The following is a 16,347-nucleotide window of genomic DNA, read 5'->3' on the forward strand; positions in this document are numbered from 1 at the left end:
GCTGTGCTCGGGCATGTGAGGCCACAGGAAAATATGGCCCACCTTCGTGGAACTGCAATTCCTTCAAATTTATAGAAAACTATTATGTTTACCTTTCATGATATCATGACATAGACTACAAAACCCATATAAATTTTGTCAATGAAACATGAGATGGAATTCACCTCTGTCTTCTCTTCCTTCTCCCAAATCCCCAAAGTACAAGTTCACTTTTCCCTGCAGTAAGAAACTGTGGTGGAAATTTTGAGAACTAATGGCTCTTTACCAGGATTCCCCTAATATAATCATGTACCAAATAAAGATAAGAAGATGCAAGGGATAATGACGGCCCTGGATGGAAGCAAGCATCCTACTCAGCAGCATGAAGTAGGAAGAGGTTCAAATGGCCAGAAGATGCTAAAACCTAACATTGAAGGACAGTAACCAAGTGGTTTCAGCCAGGTTTAACGATGGAGCAGTGGCCTGCCATTTCTAGTGACAGACACAATCCAGGGACCCTGCTCTCAGCCACGGGAAATCCCAGCCTGCTATGGCCAGCAGATGGGCAGGGAGATGAGCCTTGGCTGCTGCATGCCCCACTGCTACAGGGAAATCCTTGTTAACTCCCGGCACAAGTCCCTCCGCACAGATTTTTTATGATTATCGAATGCCGTTTCTCTGATTAAAATGATTTGAATTGTTTTGCTCATTAGAATCCTTTGATATTTGGAAGACAGTGACATTCAATGAAAATTCCGATGTTGAAGGAGGATGAGGCAGTATCCCATTAAATTCATTTAAGAAGACCAAGAGTCATTGTGATGGCATCATCAGGGTTTTCGTGCATCACATAAATTAATTAATTTTTCTAAAGGCAATAGAATGACTATGTTTTGTTTTCTGGACTATCCCAAATGCAGGAGTCCCAAACAGGCCAGTAAGTTCTGATACATAACACACTGCAGCTAAATCAAAAATCTTTGCTCTCATGACTAGAAAAGACAAAAATATGAAAGAGACATTGAAACATTCAAGCCAAGTGATTTTCACTTGAATGAACACTTGCTGTCTTGCTCACCTTGATGTGCAATCTATTAAGAGCTTGACTGTGTCCTACTGAGCGCAGAGTACCCTTTCAGACATATTCATGGCAGGAAAGAGATCCCTGATAACGTAATAACATGGTGGTTACAACTGGAATAAGAAGACGAGTTCTCTCTCACATAAATCTGGAAGCCATAGCCTGGTGGACAGTCTCTGTTTGGCCCTAGATCCCCTTTGCACCCTTCCCCGTCCTGCTGTAGGCCCTAGGAAGCTGATCTTTATGAACTGTGCCAACCAGAGTCCCTTGCCCTCGGGCTTATGACTGGGTTTAGACAATGGGATGTCCTGGCAGGGATGGGAGGATGGGAGACACTGGAGTCAAGATATTTATTCTTCTTTCTTTGGGGCTGCGGGTTGGCAGTGACTCACCTTCAGGTCTTCTCTTACAGCTTCCTCCAGCTCTCCAGGTTTCTGAAATCATTCAGTTCCCTTGCTCCTTTGGGCTGGATCCTTATTCTCCACTCTTCCTAGCCCAGAGGGCCTTACTAAGCCTCACTGGTTTCGATTAACCCTGCCCTAAACTCTGTAAACAATCTCTTCATTAAACTTTCCATTACTCATGTGCCATGTTTCTCTTGCTGAGACCATGACCAATGCAGCTCATGTAGATTCTATCAAACAGCGTGAGATGTAATTCCACAGAATACACAGGAAAAGCACTCCGTTCCCTATTATGCTCATTCCAAATAGAAATGAGCACTTGACCAACCAAGAATTTATTTGTGCTTTTGAAAATGCTTGCACTATCTTTCAAAGGTGACTCCTTTTTATAAAATAAGTCATTCTGTTCATGATTTGGTATCTTTTCCAATTCTACCCTAAGGGGTTGATAATTAGCATTTCATAAACAAGTTTGCTCTCCTCTGAGGATAAGAGTATTATGAAGAAAGTACTTGATAACCAGAAAAATAATTTGATGTTCAACAAATAATAAGTCACTATAACAATATACATTGCATAAAGAACAGTTAGTGTCACTAGCAAGGATATTTGCTTTATCTTTGACTTTTCATACTAAACATGTAAAATTAGGTGTATTGAGATAGGTCTCTGGCACTCCTAACTCTGGTGACCAATAAAACAATAAATATCTTGTCCATCCTTCCAATGCCTAGCAACTTAACATGAACAATCCAAAGTTACACGGAATTTTTATAACAGAAAAAATATACGTTCCTTACCTTTCTCATTCTCATTGTAACCAGTCTCAAGAAGGAAAACATAATGCTTTTAGATCCTTCTCACGTGAGAATAAATAGGGTTACTATAAGAACATAGGGATATTCAGGATCATTAGGTATTGGACATATTGAAAGTTATTCATGAAAAATTTTAGGTAGGTCAATCAGTCTTTCATTCACAGAGGCATCACTGAGTGCCATGAGGTAAGGGATTTATTATAGGAATTTGACATCAAGCAATAGCAGATGTAAATGTCTGGGAAAGGGAGTTGGAAGATCAGAATATAAGTCACTAACCAGCCCTCCTAAAGCATCAGTGTGGGTGGACATATCAGAGTTGGCAGGAATGTTTGAGAAGCTAAGTACATATAGCCATTGAATTAGAACCAAAATAAAATAAAATAAAAACTTATGGAAAGGTCTAGGAATCTGTTGCCTCTATGGAACTGCTACCTCTGTGGATCCACAGTCAAACATATGGTATTAGGTCTGGCACTGCTGAGGGTCAATAGGGCCAGCAAGCAGAAAGAACAAGAAAAGAGAGTCAGGAAAAGCTGAGACCTGCTGGGCTCCCCTGGGCCTGGCCATCACCACTTATCCAACCACAAGACCATCTCAGAGCAATGGCCCCTCCTTCCTTTTCATCTTCCAGAACTCATGCAAGTTCCTTGTGTGGCCAACTCTAACCTGGAACCATACAGAGAAGAGGACTCTGGGAAATGTATTTCCCAGTATCAATATAGCAAACTACAGTGCACTTCATTCCTTGTCAACCTGGCATCTATGCACTCTTCTTTAAGAATATTTAACATCCAAATATAGACAATAGCAAAATCATGTTTCTACCTGACACAATTATTTGAAAATATGGAACCACTCCCCTCAAAAAAAAAGAAAAAAGACACACAAAATCTCATATATTCCTTTATCCTTCTTTTGGTGCAAGCATTCCTTTTCTGAGTTACACTTCCACTTTGATATCTTGTAACTTAAATGTTGAGATATACAGTTAATCACTATGAATATGCCCTATATTAGTAAGAGAATAATAGAAGAAAAAATGGTTAAATATCTATTAGCTATCATCTATTTATCTATCTATCATCTTCTATCCAAATACATGCATATGAAGCAAGGGAGAAGCCTTCATCAAGACTACATTGCTCTTCTCTACAACTGATAATGTGATCATATCTGTATTTCTAACTTCCTTCTTCCACTATCTATTCCCTTACTCATTACGCTCTCAGCTGGTCATAGTTCTTTGCTGGGTAAGGGTCCCCAAACTTTCGTGCACAGAGAGTTTGAACATTAGGGAATATACTTACTTGGTTTGTTGCTGCTTGTCCTAATTTTTATCAAGGTTATGGGAATACTAAGAGGTACTCCCAGAGAAGCTCTGAGTCTAGATATACTCTTCCCTGATCCATTGTGTAATAGCAACTTAATTTACCCTTGATAGTCAGGATCAACTACCCCAGGACAGTAACCTTTTTTGCAAGGGCTTGAATAGCCTAAAGTGGCCAGGTGGCAGCCTCCACTTTCATTTTAATGGAAGTTTGTTGTATCCCCTGTTGGCAGCATTACTACCTTGGGATCTAAGGACTCCAAATGAGTAGAGCCCAAAACTGAAGCAATGAGAAGCAAAAATTTCACTAAGGGGCCAATAAGGGTAACGTGAGAGGACCCACTTCCACACCCATCTCTTGATTCCCAAACCTGAAAATCTTGGTAGCAGACAAAAGAACAATACACATCGGTTGTTGATCAGGGTATATACTATGTACTGGAGGATATTACCCAGCTCTGCAGTGTTGCCAGCCAGCTGGGACCATAATTGAATCTTTAGTTCTATCAGGTCAGCTGCTGCAGCAGGATAGGAAATATGGTGAAACCAGTACTTTCTATGAACACAAGACCATTGTTGCACATAATTTGCTACAAAATGAATACCTTGGTCAGAAACAATGCTCTGTAGAATAGTACATAATATATTCTGTAAGTCCATAGATGGTGATTTTGACAGAAGCACTGTGGGCCAACATGGCAAATCCATATCCAGAGTAAACTTTACTCCAGGAGCACTGCCTTCCTTGATGGAAGTGGTCCAAAGTAATCAAACAGCTGGCTGGTTCCCCTGAGCAACAATGGTGCCATATTCAGCACTCAGGGCTGGTCCCTATTGTTGATACAGTGAGCACTCTGCAGGGGCTCTGGTCCAATCAGCCTCGAAGAAAGGAATTTCATGTGGCTGAGCCCATGGATAACAGTATCAATAACCAAAGTTTAGCCAGTAGAGCCACTGTGACTGTTTTTGGATAAGGATTTATTACAGAATTAGACCTTATATAATTGTGGCAAACACTCAGGGAGTAATATCTAGAAGGGAGAGTTGGAGAGGAGGAGAGAGTTGCCATCCAGTCTTCCCGAAGCACTGGTGCAGGGTGGGCAAGTCCGGGCTTGCAGGGTAATCTAAGAGGCTTACTGAGACTGCAAGGGGAACCTCCTTGATAGCGCTATGGGAAGCTGTGACCTCTGTGTAGTTCCACCTCTCTGGATCCACAGCCAACATCTGGTTTTGAAACTATAAGTCACGTACAGTAAAGATGAGCTGGACAAACAACAGAGAAGGAAAATGACAAGCTGGAATCCCCTGGGCACTTCTGAATCCATCTACTCTCGATGCATTTGACTGTAAGACCTTCCAAGAGGGTGACTACTGCTTTACTTCTACTTTCTGAATATTGCACTAGTTTTTTGTTTTGTTTTGTTTTTCTGCCAACTGTATTAGGAGATGTAAAAATGAGATTCTGGGAAATGTAGTTCCCTATTAACCACATGAATATAGCACAATCCTGCAACATTGCAGAGAAAGAAGGCTGGTTATCCATTCATTCATTAACCGTTCATTCATTCAAACAGCAAGCATATTGCACCAGTAACACTCTAGGCACTCAGTTTGAGAGCTTAAAACAGCCTTAATGGAACTTAAAGAATAGTGGAAGAGACATTATATACATTTCAAATAGTTTAGTCCATAATTATAAACATGATAGTGCTATGAAGGAAAATAAGATGGGCCCATTAGAGAAAGTGACAAAAAAGGAACAACTTAGACATGGTCATAGAGAATACTTTGCTGAGGAATAAATACATAAGTTGAAACTTTAAGAATGAAAAGTGTAGGGGAATGTTTCAGAAAAAAGGAAGAGCAAGTGGCCTCCTCAAAATGTCCTGAAAGGATTTGAGTACACTTACTATAACCTCTTCCTAATCTGTCATTTTATTTTGAACCCATTCCAAACAGATTTTTATTTCTACCTTTCCACTAAAACCCATGATGGCAGCATTACCATCAACCCTCTAATTGCCAAATCCAGTGGTTAATTCACAGCCTATATCTTATTTGATCTCTCAGCATCACCTGACCAGCTGAACACTCCTGCTGTCTTGAAACAATGCCTTCACCTAGATTCCAGAACATCATTGTCTCTCTCTACCTACTAGAATGTGATATGCTCCATGAGAGCACAAGCTTTGGCTTGTTCACTCCTATATCTGTAGTGCCAACAACAATGCCTGGCACAGGGTAGGCACTAAATAATTGTCAGATGAACTAAAGGAGTCCAGGAAGAAGCAGCTAGTAAGATAGGAAAGGGAACAAGAATGAATGGAGTTTTGGGAGCCAAGTGAAACAATAATGTCAAGAAGGAAGGGGTGATTAGTGATTTAAATGTTGCTGAGGTTGACCTTTAGATTTGGCAATGTGGAAGTTTTTGGTGAAGGCTTTGCAGAATGTTAAGGTCAAAAGTCAGACTGGAATGAGTTCAAAAGAGAATAAAAGAGAAATTAATGGAAGGAAATTCAGTTAGCTGTTTTGAACAACTGTTTTAGAGGAGATCATAAATGGATACTAGCTGGAGGTGGAAGCGGGGGAAGGAGTTTTCCCTTACTTATTTATTTTAAGAAAAATCTTTGTACCCTGATGGGTACAAAGAGAAATGAAGTTTGAATTTGAAGAATGGAGAGGGGATAATTCCTGCAGTGATGTTGCTATAGTTTGAATATTTGGCCCTTCCAAATCTCATGTTGAAATTTAATTCCCAGTATTGGAGGTGGGGTCTAGTGGGAGGTGGGGGCGGATCCCTCACAAATGGCTTGGTGCTCTCCCCATGGTAATGAGTGAGTTCTTTCTCTATTAGTTCAGGAGAGAGCTGGTTCTTTAAAAGAGCCTGACACCTCTTTCTCTCTCTCTTGCTTTTTCTCTTGCTGTGTGACATGCCTGCTCCCCCTTTGCCTTCTGCCTTGATTGGAAGCTCCCTGAAGCCCTCACCCAAGAAGATGCTGGCACCGTGCTTCTTGTACAGGGTGAAGAAGTGTGAGCTGAGGAAATACCAGCCTCAGGTATTCCTTTATAGCAATGCAAAAATGGACTAACAGATGTCCTTGAGCTCAGAAGAAGGAATAGGATTCCATGGGTAAATGAACTGGTGGGCTTTGAGAAGAGCATGCACACAGTTCACGTAGCAACAGGAGGGAAGGGTATTGGTGCGGATGCAAGTAGATTAATAGGTATGAGGAGGAAAATTTGTAGATGGTCTCCTGTGATTTATCTCTATTGCTACCATCTTCCTCTCTACCCAAACTCTAACCACTGGAGTGCCCGAGGCTCAGTCATTGGCTTGCTTCTCCTCCTACATTCATTCGCTAAGATGATCTCATTTAGTTCCATGGATTCAAATATGCTACTCATTTCCAAATGGTTTTCTCCTGCCCCAACCTCTCCTCAAACTTCAGACTTGTACCCAAATGCCTATTATCTGTACTTAATGTCTACAGCCATAAACTCAATGAGTCTAGAACTCAACAGCTAAGTTATCACCTTCTTTCCCAAATCTGTTGCTCATCTTTAACCATGTATGTGTAATACTGTGCACAAAGTCGCTTAAGCGAAAAATCATCCTTAATGATTATATTTTCTGTAATCACTCCACATTCAAGCCAAAAGCTAGGCCAGCAGTGACTTCAAAATATATCTGAAATCCCAATACTTCTCACACATTCTCTGATATCATCCTAGTGTGAGCCACCAACATTTCTCACCTGGGTTACACAACAGTGCTTTTATGGTCTTTCTGCTTCCACTCCTATCTTTCTTTAGTAAATCTTCCACCACAGTGATTCTTTGATGAAGCAAATCTAATCAAATCTCTTCCATGCCTGTCTTAGTCTGTTTTATGTTGCTGTAATGGAATATCTGAGACTAGGTAATTTATAAAGAAAAGAGGTTTATTTGGCTCATGATTCTAATGGCTGGTAAGTCCAAGATTGGGCAGCTGCATCTGGCAAAGGCCCTTCTCATGATGCTCCCACCTATGGCAGAAAGCAGAAGGGAAGGGGGTGTGTGCAAAGAGATCAAGTGGCGAGTGAGGAAGCAAGAGAGAGAAACTGAAGAAGTCAGATTCTTTCTAACAACCTGCTCTCAGGAACTAATCTATTCTCAAGATAGTGAGAACTCAGTTACCCCTGAGGAAGTACATTATTCTGTTGATGAGGGATCCACCCCCATGACCCTAACCCCTTCCATTAGGCCCCACCTCCCAACACTGCTGCACTGGCAATTAAATATCATCATGGATTTTGGCTGTGACAAACCACATCCAAACCATAACACCACTCAAGATTCTCCACTGGCTTTTCAAAAAATAAAACTTTAAGTCCTTTCCATTACCTATAAGGTCCAAGATGATCTGGTCCAAGATTAGATCTCTTACTCATCTTCTGCCAAGAGATGTCTTCCCTGACCACCAAATCTAAAGTAGCACTTTCCTCGTACTATCTCCTTCCTCTGCTTTGATTTTTTTATCATATTTATTGCTTTCTAATATTATGTCATGTATATTTGTCATCTGTCTTCCTGTTCCTGCCAATGTAGAGTCTGTAAGACAGAGAGTTGTCTGTTTTGTTCACTCCATATCTCCAGCACCAGTGTACATAGGTAGGTGCTCGATAAATGCCTAAAAAGCTGTTGGTGAGTTTTGAAAAAGGAAATGAAATGATGTAATCAGATTAGAAGGGGGCAAGAATGAGAGCAGGGATGCAGTTAGGGGCTTTTGCAACTGTCTAGGTGAGGTGAGGCTGACTTGGAATAAGGTGGAAGAAGTGGAGATAATTCAGAGAATGACTCAAGTCTTCTGCCCTTCAAAGTTGTCCATCCAATTTCATCTGAGCCTCATTTCTCTGTCCCATTTGCTTCCATGCATATATATCATGGCCAAATATTTATGAATATCTTGATGCAAGAATGTTAGAACTGGAAGTTGGCGTAGGAATCATCAAACTTGAGGCCTTCAGCCTACAGATGAGAAAACTGAGTCTCAGAGATGTTGGGGATTCCACCCAGAGACATTTGGCTTTGTTAGTGGAAGAGCCAAGACTAGAACCTGCTTTGTCTTACTCTCATTCCTGTGCTCTTTCCACCTCCCCATTAGTTGTACTGCAGAATTACCTTGGAAAAACTGTATGTACTTTTAACATCCTAAGAACTTTGAGACTGCTAATTGTTTTAAAAATAACTTGCCATGTGATTATAAAAGTTCAAGTTTGCCTTCTTACATGATTTTAATTGTATTTTGGGCTTTGCTGAGAAGTCCCAAGAGTATACATCAGATTTTTCACTTGGGGTCTTTTTGTTCAACACTTTCAAACTGATGGTGCACCAGCCAGTATATCATTCCAGGGTTATTATTAATATAATAATTTAGAGTTTATCCACCCCTCCTTTCCTGCATGCCCATGCTAAATAGCTACTCAATGTCATCTTTCAGGCAGGACCTTAAAAATTGGATTATGTCCAGTATTTTAAGGAAAATGCAAAATAAATCAGGTAATGAGTAGACCAAATAGGCTGAATAAAGGTAAAGAAAGCAATTTTTTCATACTAATGTAGATGCATTGCATCACATGTTTTTAAGTTTTCTCCTTCAAAGCACCCAGCGACAATATCTCATCATTAATGTAACAAATGCTTAGGGCATTTCCCACCTCTCTATAAAACCACAGCACACTTTTCCTCCCTTCCTCATATTTTGCAGGCCTAATTTGCACAGAACTCAGGAGTGTTTCATTAATTCACTTAAATATGTTGCTTGTTCCTAATGAGCTCACCCACACAAAGTAGCTAGGAACTTTACTCTTTTGGCAAGAAGATGTGTGATCCTGACACATAGGGTGAGGGAAAAAAAGGTAATTCACTTGGGGCAGATGGCCTGAGAAGGTGACGAATGCATGGGTGGAAGTGGTATTGTTTCTTTCAGCATCGACTTGAATTTCTCCCAAAGCTTGGCCCTTGTTACACCCCTTGAGGCTGAGAAGGACAGGGACTGTTCGTAGGTGAAGCTTCTCTGTGGCTCACTGTCATTTCCCATGCTGCCCCCTGTCCCTACTAATCTCTGCTGAAACATTTGTATTTTTTAGGCTGTTCTCTAATAAGCTGAGAATATAAAGAATAGAGCTATTATGGATTGAACTGTGTCCTCCACCCCAAATTCATGTTGAAGTGCTAACCCCTGGCACCCCAAACTGTGACCTTATTTGGAAATGGGGTTGTTGGAAATGATGAGGTCCTACTGGAGTAGGGCAGGCCCCTAATTCAATATTACCAGTGTCCTTATAAAAAGTGGAGATTTAGACACAGACACACACACAGGGAGAATGCGTGTGAAGATCACAGCTGAGCTGCCACAAGCCAAGGACTGCGGAGGCCAGGAGGGAGCCCTGGAGCAGACCCTCCCCAGTGCCCCCAGAGGGGCAGGGCCCTCTAGGCACCTTGATCTTGGACTTCTGGCCTACAGAACTGTGAAATGACAAATGTCTGTTGTTTAAGCCATTGGGTTTGTGGTGCTATGTTAAGTCATCCTCAGTAAAGAGTACAGGATCTATTATGGAAGAATGGCAGTGTTGATTCCACGGGCCTAGCTCTGTCTCAGTCTGCAGCATCCAGTGTGAGCTTTCTGAAACATCAGCGACATCCCCTCACTCCCTGGCTTGAAACCCTCCAGTGGCTCCCATCACCCTCCTTGCCAGGCATGCAAGACCTACCAGATCTGGCCCAGGAAGCTCTCCAACATCATCTCCTACTGCTCTCTTCCTTTCACCAGCACCGGACGCTTGTTGTCTCCAAACACTAAGTACTCAGATATTCACAAATGTTTCCTTTCTCCCTTAAATTAGGTACCTGCTAAAAAATTCGTTTCCCCATAAAACCTTCCTTGATCACCCTATGTCATAACACTGAATGAATGAATGAATGAAGTGCCACACATTTGGGGATTTTAGAGTTTTAAATTTTCAACAGCGACTTCCAAGGCATGACTGGTCGCTGCTTGCACTGAGCGCCTTCTTACAATCTGGATACCTCTCCCTCTCCCAGCATGCTAAGCCTCAGGAAGGGCATTTCCTAAATGAGAAAGGACAAAGAAAATGAGCTCCCTGGGGAGACCGCCCTCTCTTATGCATCCTTGTACCCCCCGTAGAGGCTGGTAGAGTAGGTTCAGTAAGTATATATATTTTCTTAATTTCAAAGTATTATGGGGGTACAAGTGTTTTGGTTACATGGACCACTTTTGGAATGCTCGAGTCAGAGTTAAAACTGTGCCCATCACCCAGATAGTAGTGTTCATTGTACTCCTTAGGTAGGTTTTTGAGTAAATGTTGATTTAAGGAATCAACAGGAAATTGTTTTTTATAAAGAACTAAATTTAGATTCAACTAAATTTCTCTTAAGTGACTCATGCCTTTCAGACCCTCATATGTGGCTTCCGTGACCTTCCAATTTACCCATCTGTTGTGAGCAGCACTAGACTGGCCCCGACAATCCCTTCATCCTGGTGTTCAGCCCTTGTGTACTCCCCTCCTCCTGAGCATGAGCTGGATCCGGTAACTCCATGCTGAGGGAGAGAATAGAGCAGAGCGATGGGTTGTCACTTCTGAGATTGTTATAAAAAGACTTTCATCTCGAGTGCTCTCGCCCTTTTACTCTTGGATGCTTATTTTCGGAAAAGCCAGCTGCCATGCCGTGAAGCAGCCATGGGCAGAGGTCCACATGAGTGAACTTGGGAGCAGATTCTCCGCCAGTTGAGCCCAGAGATCACTGCAGCCTGGCCGACACCTTGATGGAAGCCTCATGGGAGATCCTAAGCCAGAAATTCCCAGCTAATCTACTCTCTGATTTCTGACCCACGGGAACTGTGAAATAATAAATGCTTGTTGTCTTCAACTGCAAAGTTTTGGAGTGCAGAATTTGTTATGTAGCAGCAGATAACTGATACACCATGCTCTAGTAGAGCGTTTGATTTGTGCTCCATTGGGCGTCATTTTTAAAGCATTACTAATGCAAAAAGTTAACTCAAGATGTTTCTTCCATGGACGAATATATATTCAAAGGGAGTGGTTCTTTTTAATATCTGAGTGAACTTTTAAAATTTGTACCATACCCTGTAGTTCCAGCTACTCCAGAAGCTGAAATGGGAGGATCACTTTGAGCCCAGGAGTTTGAGGTTACAGTGAGCTGTGATCACACCACTGCACTGCAGTCTGGGAGACAGAGCGAACCCTGTCTCGAAAACAAAACAAAACAAAACAAACAAAAAATCGCAATGTTTATTTTTGTATGTATATTTAAAATGGTGGCCAAAGTGCAATTTTAAAAACTCTCTTGTTTAGTGAATGTCTTTTCTCTGCCAGGAAATTTTCTAAACAATTTATAGATGTTATCTCATTTAGTCCTCAGAAAAACTCTCTGAAATAAGATACTACCATCACTTTATTTTAACTATGGAGAAACAGAAGAACAAGCACTGTAAGCAACTTGCTCAAGGTCAAACAGTTATAAGTGGCGGAGCCAGACAGTCTGGTTCAAAGGCTGAGGCCTTACCCACTAGTCTATGCTGCTTCTTTGACAGAAAGAGAGATCATATAGCATAGTAAATCAGGTCAAATAGCCTTAAAAACCAGCTCTAATTTTACGCTTTGTATGGAACCAGAGAAGACCCCATTTAGCAAAAGCAATTTTAGGCAATAAAAACAAAATGGGAGGTATTAATTTACCAGACTTCAAACTATACTACAAGGCTGTAGTTATTAAAACTGCATGGTATTGGCACAAGTGCAGGGACACAGACCAGTGGAACAGGACAGAAAATCCAGATATAAAACCATCCTCATATAGCCATCTAATCTTTGACAAAGCAGACAAAAACATATCTGGGGAAAAGAATCCTTATTCAATAAATGGTGCTGGGAAAACTGGATAGTCACACATAGAAGACTGAAACAGGACCCACACCTTTCACCTCTCACAAAAATCAAATCACAGTGGATAAGAGACTTAAACCTTAGGTGTGAAACTATTAGAATTCTAGAAGAAAATGTGGGAAAGACTCTTATAGACATTGGCCTAGGCAAAGAATTTATGAAGAAGACCCCAAAGGTAATCACAGCAACAACAAAAATAAATAAATAAATAAATGGGACATGATCAAATTAAAAAGCTTCTGCACAGCCAAAGAAACAGTCAAGAGAGCAAACAGACAACCTACAGAATGGGGAAAAAATTTTTGCATGCTACACATCCGATAAAGGACTGATAACAAGAATCTATTTAGATACTCAGGAAAATCAGTAAGAAAAAATCAAACAACCCTATCAAAAAGTGGGCAAAGGACATGAATAGAAATTTTTTAAAAGAAGATAGAAGAATGGCCAACAAACGTATGAAAAAATGCTCAAAATCTCTAATCATCAGGGAAATGCAAATCAAAACCACAATGAGATATTACTTAACTCCAGTGAGAATGGCCTTTGTCAAAAAGTCCCAAAACAACACATGTTGGCATGGATGCGGAGAGACAGGAACACTCATACACTGCTGGTGGGACTGCAAACTAGTGCAACCCCTGTGGAAAGCAATATGGAGATACCTTAAACAGATACAAGTAGACCTATCATTTGATCCAGCAATTCCATTATTAGGCACCTACTCAAAAGAACAAAAGACATTCTATTACAAAGACATCAGCACCCAAATGTTTATGGCAGCACAATTCACAATCGCAAAGATGTGGAAACAACCCAAATGCCCATCAATACATGAGTGGATTAGTAAAATGTGGTATATGTATACCATGGAGTATTACTCAGCTGTAAGAAATAATGGTGATATAGAATCTCTTATGTTCTCCTGGAAAGAGTTGGAACCCATTCTACTAAGTGAAGTATCCTAAGAATGGAAAAATAAGCACCACATGTACTCACCAGCAAATTGGTTTCCCTGATCATCACCTAAGTGCACATTTGGGAATAACACCAATTGGGTGTCGGGCAGATGTGGGCGGTGGGGGGACGGAATGGGTGTATACCTACATAATGAGTGCAATGCGCACTGTCTGGGGAATGGACACACTTGAAGCTCTGACTTGGGGGGGTTGGGGGGGCATGGGCAATATACATAACCTAAACTTTTGTACCTCCATAATAAGCTGAAATAAAATAAAATAAATAAATAAATAAACAAACCAGCTCTAGTGTACAAGTGTTACTTAACTAGGGCTAGAATTTTCATGATTAAAAGATGGGATGATACCAATCTTTAATGGACTCTTGGAGGATTACATGAGATAAATGAGATCATATAGAATAAATGCCCGGCACACTCCAGCACATTGTTTGGCAGGTACCAGTACCAAAAGGAAAAAAAAAAGACACATCTAAATGAGAAAAGGAGACAGACCCTAAATTATCATTGGGGGAAAAAAAAAAACAACAACGTACTTTTCCCTTTCTGTGGAGAGGTCATTCCGCTCACTAGAAAATCCACACACAGTCAGTGATCAGGCTCCTGAGACACTATTATGTTTATTGACACATTTCAAACTCATCAGTACAGGCTGACAGCAAGAGGTACAAGGATTGTGACCATGACCTAGGATCCCAGCAGCTCCCTGGCTGATTCCCAGAAGAAAGGCCTTAGGAATTGTAGAAATAATTCTGGAAAATCACAAGGTCCTGTTTGCTGATGTATCATAGACAAACGTAAAGAGCCTTTATTTGACTTGGAGCCAGGACAGCTGGGGCTGAGTCGACTTTGCCGTCATTTTCCATCTGCATGACCTTGGGCACTGGCCATTCTGGAGTTCACCTTCTCCTTACTCAGGACTCAGCCTGGATCCCAAAGTCCACTGAAGGACAGGGCGTGAAGTGACTTATGTGTTCACTCTATTTCTGCACTAAGGCCTCCCCCTGTCTGGCTGTGTGCCTAAAAGTTCTAGAACTTTCTAACAGAACCAGTGTCTAGAGTACTTCAAAAGGAGATTTTTGTTTTATCATTGTTTCTTCCACTGTGGTTTAATGTATAGAAACGAGGATTCCATTTTGACCTCCTTTCTGGGACTTGTTTATGACTTACAATTAGGGGCCTTCCAAGGTGGGCCAGACCAGACGTGGGTGCACATTTCTAGTCAGAGTCCAACAGTCCCAGAAAACTAGTTTCCGTGAAAAATGAAGTGACTAATAGACTCAGTCTAACTGATTATGAGCTGTGTGAAAATTCTATTTCCCTAGTCAAAATAATGTGGAGCTATTAAATTCAGCTTCTGAGATTGTTTGTTGGTATGCATATTAATCTTCCTGAACATATACCCTTCACTCTATCATTTCAATGCTGAAAATTAAACCATGTGTAAGAAGCAAAGCATGAGCTTGCAATAGTACAGAATTTGGTCCCCGAGTATTTTATAGTTCATAAAGGTAGGGAGACCAATATTCCTTGAGTACCTACTATGTGCCAGGCTCTTTATCTGGGGGCTTTTTAATGTGTTGTTTATTTTTCATAACAGCTCTCTCAAGCACTTTTAATCATGTCTTTATTATAGAAGAGGAAATTGATGCTCAGAAAAGTCAACGGCAGAGCTGGGATTTGAACCCAGGCCTGACTGATGTGAAAACTCTCCCTCTTTCTGTGACACCAAATAGTTTTTAATTTCCTTCCCAGAGACGTTGTCTAGTTTAGAATCTGAAGAGTTTGTCTCCTTAATCCAATAAATAAGCCTTAATTATGCTAAAGGAATTCAAAGATTAAGACAGCAACTACCCAAATTTGTCAGTAAATCCAGCTAACGATGACAGCAATCATGAGGACAAAAATGGCTCTGAATAAGCCAGGCAAAGTTCCACTTTATATATATTCCACTCAACGTGTATGATCTCAGTTGAGTCTCACACCGGTCTATGAAGTAGGTGCTGTTATCATATTGACTGGCAGAGGCCCTGAGGAGCTATGAGCCCAGATAGTCTGACTTCTAGGGCCAGGCCTTTTTCACTGTTCTATGCAGCTGTCAAATTAAGTGGAACAAAGTACGATGCCTCAAGACTAACTACCAACACATTTTACTTCAATCACTTGACGGAAGACAAAATACTTTAATGTTACAAAGGCTAAATTCTCATGTTAAATAACAAATCAAGGGGGGCAATCCTCACCACAGTTGACAGCAGTGAGCATTGTGATGATGTGATACAAGGTCTAAAAGTCACGTAAATATTAATATGTCAAAGAGAAGCGATAAAGACACCAATGGAATCTGGCTTCTCAAATAAATGGAGGGCTGTGTAACACACGGTATCATAATGACAATAGGGGGAATTTTCTGTTTCTGAGCACAGTTGTGTTGATGAAGTCAAGCAGAAGCTCCTACTGTGGAACTGGCCTTTCTTGGTCCTTAGAAGGAATATGCCTCCCCCTGCCCCGCCTTAAGGCAGCCTCCACCCTGTGAATTACCTGCAGGCTTGCTCCGCCAAGGGAAACTTGACTCCAACTCTCTCTGGCTTAGTGGTCACTATTTTCTAGTGCAAAAGCTGAATCAAAATAGAAAAAGCACAGCTTAGCTGGACACCAATCTCTCTAGGCAGTATCTGTGTGGAGTTTTCTTTCAGGGGGCAGGAGTAGTGGAATATTTCTGAATTGTGTATTAATCTTCAATTGTTTAAACCACTATTCAATGTCTAATAATTTCCTCTTGGCTATGTA

Source organism: Lemur catta, chromosome 3, assembly GCF_020740605.2.
Source record: "Lemur catta isolate mLemCat1 chromosome 3, mLemCat1.pri, whole genome shotgun sequence".
NCBI lineage: Eukaryota > Metazoa > Chordata > Mammalia > Primates > Lemuridae > Lemur > Lemur catta.